Here is a 9,123-nt window from a genome sequence, read left to right on the forward strand (position 1 = left end):
GAAAAGAACAGTAATTACACAAAGCAGCAAAAGTATAGTGAACAGTCAGGAACACAATGCTTGAATTACCCAATACTTCAAATTGTTTCTGAAAATGAAAAGTTGAAACTTTTGGTGTCATATTCAGAGTCTTTTGAACTGAGTTTTTGAATGTTATATAGCCCCTTCTCCACAGTACCCCTCCCACTGTTGCAACTAAATGCAGAAAGCAGGTTATTGGGAACTGGAGATGCTGGGGATAACCAGCAACATTTATAAAGCAGACTTTTAATGTCACATATCAAAGCAGACCTTCCCATTAGGAATCCTTCTTTGAAAAATAAACATAATTAGAATATTAATTATTTCTACTAATCAAGCATTTAGGATGTGAAAAGCACCCCCTTGACTATTCAAACTCTTTTCTGATTAGTTATTTAACTGGCCAGGCCTGAGACAAACCTATTAAAATTTCTCACTGACATGACATCCTCTTAATGGTTGCAGTGATAACAGACAAATTCTGTCTACACTCTCAGTGGTAAACTTGTGTATATTAACTCCTTCAAAATCTGAGGTATTAGCCAAACAAACTTAGATGGATTACATTCTGATTACACCAATACTATTGGGACCCCGCCCTTCCTCCTCACTCCAAGACTAACAGTTATTTTAAGCAATATTTGTGTATTGTCTTTCCTCCATACAAAGACAAAAAGAATTCATTGCAGAATTTAGCTAATAGAAGTCCATTTTTATTTATTTATTTATACTGACTTGATGGGTTGAATGGCCTCATTCTATGCTGTAAATTACTCTATATAAATGACTCCATGATACACAAATTAAAATTGAAGTTTCTGGAAGAATAATTTGTTCTTTCCTGACTTGTATCTTTCCTCGTGTTTCTCTTTGGCTCCTTGTCTGACTTCGTGTTTCAGAGCAGGATCCCTGGAAACATCCTTGTTCACAATGGTCGTATCCAGGGAAATGTCAATTGAGTACCTGGCCAGCCAGGAGATTGTAGTTGTATGCTTTCACAAAGTACTTAAACTTTGACTTCTTGGCCACCTTCTAGCCCATTTTGGAAACTCACCATCTTTGAAATTCATCTGGCAAAGATATCATAGATTTTTTGGTTTTTGGCACAATAGAGCTTTGCTTTCATTATAAGCAGTCATCATGAAATTATGCAATGGACTGATCTGAATTAGAATAAAACTTCTCAAAACACGCAATATTTTTAGGTGTGCTAAAAATGACTGCCATTCCAGATTGGTTTGCTAACCAATTGGTGATGGTTTGGCTTACAAAACCTGAGCTGACTGTTGCCTGCTTTTTCTTGTATTTGTGAAATTGTTTAACTGGGTATATATCTCGTACAATAAGAATTCTGGAATTGGACTTTTGTCAACATTGCACACTCAACTTATCAATAAGTCAGAGATGAAACATTTTGATGGTGCAACAAGAAGGATGTTTTCATGAAACTTGTGGAATTGGTGTGTTTTTTTATTTGGAATGTTGGTTTTTTCCAACAATCAACACTCTTTCCCATGTTAAAAACAAAGCATTTCTTGCCTTTGCATCACATTATAGTATGGTACTATAGGCTTAATTCCAGTGATCATAAAGAAAGTAGCAGGTGGACATTGAAGGGATGAGACAAAAAAGACCTCATTGCTTTACTGTCAGGTTTGATTCACAGTGATTATAATGTTAAGTCTTTTAGTAAATACCAACATTCAAAATGGCAGAGAAAGATCAGCTGGTCCATCTATGCATGTAGACTGCTGAAAGAGGTGAAAAACCATTTTTAAAAAAAGAGAAAAAATAATAAAAGTCCAGGACGCCCCATCAAAACGCTTGTTTTATTTGGCACCTGCCTCTTGTCATGTTGTGATCGCCATTCCCGCCAGGGACCAGGCCCGGTCTCTCTTGAAGGTATACCACGATTATGGGGAGGCAGTGGTGTAGTGATAATGTCACTAGACTAGTAACCCAGAGCTCTAGGCTAATATCCTGGGGACATGGGTTCGAATCCCAACATGGCACAAGGTGGAATTTGAATGCAATTAATAATAAAAAAAAATCTGGAATTAAAATTTAGTGGTGACTATGAAACCATAGTTGTAAAAAAAAAACCCATCTGGTTCACTAATGTCCTTATCTGGTCTGGCCTACATGTGACTCCAGACCCACAGCAATGTGGTTGACTCTTAAATGCCCTCTGAAATAGCCTATCAAGCTACTCAACTGTATCAAACTGCTACAAAGTCTAAAAAAAAGAATGAAACCAGAGGGACAACCCGACAGTGACCTAGGCACTGGAAATGGCAAACCCAGTCCTGTCGATCCTGCAAAATCCTCATTACTAACATCTGGGGGCTTGTGTCAAAATTGGGAGAGCTGTCCCACAGACTAGTCAAGCAACAGCAACAGAATCATACCTTACAATGTCCCAGACACTGCCATTACCATCCCTGAGTATGTCCGCCCCACTGGCAGGACAGACTCACCAGAGTTGGTGGCACATTGATACACAGTTGGAAGGGAGTTGCCCTGGGAGTCCTCAACATTGACTCTGGGTCCCATGAAGTCTCGTGGCATCAGGCCAAACATGGGCAAGGAAACTGCCTGCTGATTACCACCTACCGCACCCCCCTCCCCACCCCACTTAGCTGAAGAATCAGTGCTTCTCCATGTTGAACACCAATTGGAAGAAGCACTGAAGGTAGCAAGAACACAATGTATTCTGGGTGGGGGACTTCAATGTCCAATGTTCAATGGCCAACAGGAGCAGCAGAATTGTATTCAACCACTATCTGTAACCTAATGTCCTGGCATATCCCCCACTCTACCATTACCATCAAGCCAGGGGACCGACCCTGGTTCAATGAAGAGTGCACGAGGGCATGCCAGGAGCAGCACCAGGCATACCTAAATATGAAGTGTCAGCCTGGTGAAGGTACAACACAGGACTACTTGCATGCCAAACAGTGCCAAAGGAGCATGCAATAGATAGGGCTAAGCGACCCCACAACCAACGTATCAGATCTAAGCTCTGCAGTCCTGCCACATCCAGTTGTGAATGGTGGTGGACAACAACTGACAGGAGGAGGAGGCTCCACAAATATCCCCATCCTCAACGATGGAGGAACCCAGCACATCAGTGCAAAAGACAAGGCTCAAGCATTTGCATCCATCTTCAGCCAGAAGTGCCAAGTGGATGATCCATCTTGGTTTCCTCCTGAGGTCCCCAGCATCACAAATGCCAGTCTTCAACCAATCCAAATCACTCCACGTGACATCAAGAAATGGCTGAACACACTGGAAACTGCAAAGGCTATGGGCCCTGACAACATTCCAGCTGTAGTACTGAAGACTTGTGCTGCATAACTAGCCACACCCCTAACCAAGCTGTTCCAGTATAGCTCCAACACTGGCATCTACCCAGAAATGTGGAAAATTGCCCAGATATGTCCTGTGCACAAAAAGCAGGACAAATCCAACCTGTCCAACTACCGCCCTATCAGTCTACTCCCAACCATCAGCAAAGTGATGGAAGGGTTTGTCAACAGTGCTATCAAGTGGCACTTGCTCAGCAATAACCTGTTCACTTATGCTCAGTTTGGGTTCTGTCAGGGCCACTCAGCTCCAGACATTACAGCCTTGATCCAAACATGGACAAAAGAGCTGAACTCCAGAGGTGAGGTGACAGTGACCGCTCTTGACATCAAGGCAGTATTTGACTAAGTATGGCATCAAGGAGCCCTAACAAAACTGGAGTCAATGGGAATCAGGGGGAAAACTCTCCACTGGTTGGAGTCATACCTAGCACAAAGGAAGATGGTTGTGGTTGTTGGAGGTCAATTATCTCAATTCCAGGACATTACTGCAGGAGTTCCTCAGCGTATTGTCCTAGGCCCAACCATCTTCAGCTGCTTCATCAATGACCTTCCTCCATCATCAGGTCAGAAGTGGGGATGTTCACTGATTGCACAATGTTCAACACCATTTGTGACTCCTCAGATACTGAAGCAGCCCATGTCTGTATGTAGCAAGACCTGGACAACATCCAGGCTTGGGCTGATAAGTGGCAAGTAACGTTGGCACTACACAAGTGCCAGGCAATGACCATCTCAAACTAGAGAAAATCTAACCATCTCCTTTTGATGTTCAATGACATTACCATCGCTGAATCTCCCACTATCAACATCCTGGGAGTTACCATTGACCAGAAACTGAACTGGACTAGCCACATAAATACTGTGACTACAAGAGCAGGTCAGAGGCTGGGAATTCTGCAGCGAGTAACTCATCTCCTGTCTCCACATGTCTGTCCACCATCCACAAGGCACTAGTCAGGATTGTGATTAAATACTCTCTACTTGCCTGGATGGGTGCTGCTCCTACAACACTCAGGAAGCTCGACACCATCCAGGACAAAGCAGCCCACTTGATTGGCACCTCATCCACCACCCTCAACTTTCAGTCCCTTCACCACCGATGCACAGTGGCAGCAGAGTGTACCGTAGACAAGAAACAACTCACCAAGGCTCCTTCGACAGCACCTTCCAAATCCGCGACCTCTACAACCTATAAGGACAAGGGTAGCAGATGCATGGGAACACCACCACCTGCAAGTTCCCCTCCAAGCCACACACCATCTTGACTTGGAGCAATATCGCCGTTCTTCCACTGTTGCCAGGTCAAATTCCTGGAATTCCCTTCCTAATAGCACTGTTGATGTACCTCCACCCCAAGGACTGCAGCAGTTCAAGAAGGCAGCTCACCACCACCTTCTCAAGGGCAATTAGGGATGGGCAACAAATGCTCACCTTGCCAGCGATGCCCACATCCCATGAACGAATAAAAAAAATGAATCAACATTTGCTAAACAAGCTGACATCCTGTTCCATAGGTAGACAGTTCTCTAGGCAGAGAGGAAGTAGATAACATCTATCCTATTTCTTTCCTTGTGTAATTGACACCAATGAGCTCTGCTCCTGCTCAACCTATCAAATTGCCATAATTTGTCAGCCTGCACAAAATCCAGTCATTTAGAGTCTACAAACTAGTTCTTTATGAATATCTGGTAGCTAAAATATTTTAAACTGGGTTTCATGCTTATGGCTCTCCTCTGAACCTTTTTCAAAACCTCAATATCACAGCTTGTGAGGGGACCAAAACTGAACAGTATTCTGAATGAAGGTCTTGCACAATGCCAAAATGGTATGGTTTGGTTTGTAATTGGCAGTCCTGTGAACAAAATCCGGTACCATATTTACTTCAGCTGTAGCTTCATGCCATTGGTTGTGAACCTTTAGAGAATTATGAGTTATCTTTTTCTTGCACGACAGGCTTCAGTTCTTTCTTATAAGATTCAAGTGTGCTTACCATTGGTCCTTCCCAATTGTGTAACCCTACTCATCTATGTTAAATGCCATTTGTGAGTTGCAGGCCCATTCTCACACACATTAAGTTCTGGGGCTGGGTTTTCGTTACAGAGGCGGGAAACAGAAACCGGCTCTGGTTTTGGGTCAGAAACCTGCCTCCAGTGGGAAACTGATTCGATTGAGATTTTCAAATGGGTAAGCCCTTGATTGGTATGGCGATGGGTTTCCTTTCCACCTAGAGCCAGTGGGACTGGGAATGGAGGTGAGCCAAATCAAGTGTGGGACTCATGTAGACTCCCATAGCAGCCATCACTGAGGCTGCTTGTCATCCTATGGGAGAGATCTGCCTTCCACAGCACCAGGGGGAAGCAAGATGTCAGCTGCAGTCCTGGCACTAGGGGCAGAGCAGACGCTCATTTCATCGATGCTGACCTGAATCTAATGCTGGAGGCCATAATGGAGAAGAGGAAGGTCCTCTTCCCAGAAGGTGGCAGGAGGAGGCCACTTTGTTCGGAGTTATCCCCCTCCACCTCCTCTTCCTATTCCTCTCTTACCTCCTGCTCCTCCACTGATGAGCTTCCTCCTTCCAGGAACTCTCTGTCCTCAAGGTCCACACCTCTCTGAAGGGCCATGTTAGGTAGAGTGCAGCAGACCACCGCAATGACATTGCAGGAGGGTGTTGGAGGGCACCACCCAACCGGTCCAGGCACCAGAATCGCACTTTCCGAAGCTGGATGGCCTGCTAACCAGTTTTGTTTATTTTTGGTTTGTGCGCATTGCTGCCTGACGAGCATTTGTTGCTCACTCCTAATTGCCCTTGAACTGAGTGGCTTTCTAGGCCATTTCAGAGAGCAGTTAAGAGTCAACCAAATTGCTGTCCATCTCGAGTCACATGTAGGCCAGATCACATAAGGATGGAGGATTTCCTTCCCTAAAGGACTAGTGAACCAGATGGGTTTTTATAACAATCAATAATTGCATGGCACCATTACTGAGACTAGCTTTCAATTCCAGATTTTTAAAAAATTAATTGAATTTATGAATTGAATTTAATTGCCGCCAGCTGCCTTGGTGGAATTTAAACTCATGTCCCCAGAGCATTAGCCTGGGCCTCTGGATTACTAGTCCAGTGACATTGCTCTCCCCTATGGCATTGGTTGCATCACCTCTGTGCCTCTGTGTGGGCCTCCTGTTCCGGGGCCAACAGCTATCTCTTCAAGGGATTTCCCTTGTCCCCTTGGATCCATCCACATACTTTGGGAGATGGAGTGAAGATCCAAGGAAGCCTGGACTAGCAGAGGATGAATGCGTCATGGCAGCTGCCAGGAAAGTGAGCACACCATGCAGGAAGCTCTTGTTTGAAAACAGGAAGTTGTGTTTGCAGAGCAGTTGGACATTGAGGGAGTGGAAGCCCTTCCTGTTGATGGATCTCACTTGCTGGTCACTGTGTAGTTGATGGCCACATGGCTGCAATCAATGATGCCCTGCACTTGAGGAAGTCCAGGCATGGAGGCGAAACCCAATGCTTCCCGTGCCTGCACAGGCCCATCTGTGTCAAAGTGGATGTAGTTCCCCACCCTCCAGAATATAGCATCCATGACCTGCCTGATGGTGTGATGAGCTGCCAACTATGCGATACCACCTAGGTCTACAGATGACCCCTGGAACGACCTGGGTGTGGGGAAATTCAGGGCAACAGTGACCTTAATGGCTGCAGGTAAGGGACTGCCATGGTTGGGGGGGGTGGTGGGTGGTGGGTGGCGGTGGGAGTGCAAGGCCTCAGGTCATTTATGGATCAGAGCACAAAGGTCTGAGACCATCTGCCTGGATAGGTGTAGCCTCGTACAGCACTGCTGTTCTGCCATTTGCAGGTAGCCTCTTGGGCAGTAGACCTGATGTCTTAGGTAGTGCCTTCTTCCCCTTGCAGACCAAAACCCCGCCCCCTGCTGCGCTCCTCTGGCCTCCTGCTGTCCAGGAGGTTACATCTGCTGCAATTCATCCTGGCTGCTCTGTCCAATGTCAGAGTAACCTGTTCCCATCTGAATTCCTTCAGCTGGGCTCCATTCATTCACCGGACCTTTCCCGGCCAACATCAGGTGCCCAAATAATGCCAGTAGGCTCATGTCCCTCTCTGGATTCCTGCCACTCATCACTAAGGAAAGCAAGTCTCACAGCTCCAAAAATGGCTACGCTGTGGCAGCTTTGAAGCTGTTGAGCTTAATTTTGTACCTTAACATTATTTTAATCACTCCTTCCTGTACCTCTCATGGTCCCCCATAGTGTTCACATCTTGTACACCCTGCCATGTTCCAGACATAACATTCTCCTCACTCCCTACCTTTAAAAATCTCAAACTGCTGCTAACAAGCCTGTTAATGAGCTCCACAATGAGCTCAACAGACAATTATTTGGGGGCGTGTGGGGTTGCCATTCCCTTCCTCCCAGCATCCCTTTAAAAATGGCTTTGCATTCTGGAGGTGGCGGGACTCAGTGCTGACCTCGGAGAACGCAGTCTTTAAATCATGCTCATGCCCTTCCCCGCACCCGGCAGGCTTTAAAAATCCAACCCCTGATTGCAGTTGTTGAGTGTCTTCATTGAGTAAGTCTCCCTCTTAGTCTTTTTCTGGGCTGCAAACACACTTTTACTATATTTGGCTTTTTGCAGCCTTGGTTGAAAATCTTCAGTACTTAGTAGCATATATAAAAAACACAAGCTTCACACAAATCATACCATTCAACCTTTGGGTATAAAGAACCAAATTTGGAAAGGTAGTTTGGGAACTTTTGATTGTAAATCTGAGTTCTGCCAGTCTAATTTCTGCCAGTCTAAGTAAATGATTAGAATATATATATATATATCACACACACATATATATGCGCACACACACACACAAGCATATGCACACAAGCTAGTTATCAATGGTTATTGAACAAGGATCATAGAGAGCTAAGAGACTGACACCAAAATACTCAATTGGATATAACACTGATTAATTTGATTGTATCAGTAAACTAAAGGGAGAAGGATCAGAAGAGAGGGAGTTGGTTGCAGCAATAGGCTTGCTTACATTTCTTGGATAGAGTCCAAGCAGTAAGAATGAGTCTCAGATTGGCAGCTGCTGTGTAAATACAGCATTGGTATGCTGGTTGCAATAAGAACCTTGTTCCATAATCAATCAGCTTAGTGCTTCTGTTCCAGTTTCACCATGCAAAATGCCTTCAAACATTACTTCTAAAGGTGATACAATTCAGATACAAAAGTAAGATAATAGCAAAGAAGCAACAAACATTAAAAAAGCAAACATACTCAAAACTGAGGATGAGCACAAAATAGTAAATAATTCAAATGATGAGTTCTTCTAAAATTTCACATGGGAGGATATGAGCAACATGCCTTGCCCAAATAGAGATATTTTAAGTAAAATGCCTTTGATATAACTGAGATGAAAATGCTAATAAGGCTAAAAGGGCTCAAACAAACTAAATTGCCAGACATGGATGATCTAAATACCAGAGTGCTGAGAAAACATAAAGATGACATTTTTGAGGCACTGACCATCATTATGAAGAGGCAATTGGCACTGGGGTGGTACCAGCTGACTGGAAGCAACAAAAGGAACAACAAAACAGAAGCAGACTCATGTAAAATAATGACATTTATTAACAGGAGTAAACCTGAGAATCTTCTGTAAAATAACAACATAGTAAAAATCAGTCAACATGGGTTCAGAAGGGAAAGGTCCTG

The sequence above is a fragment of the Heterodontus francisci genome, chromosome 31 (assembly GCF_036365525.1).
Source record: "Heterodontus francisci isolate sHetFra1 chromosome 31, sHetFra1.hap1, whole genome shotgun sequence".
Lineage (NCBI taxonomy): Eukaryota > Metazoa > Chordata > Chondrichthyes > Heterodontiformes > Heterodontidae > Heterodontus > Heterodontus francisci.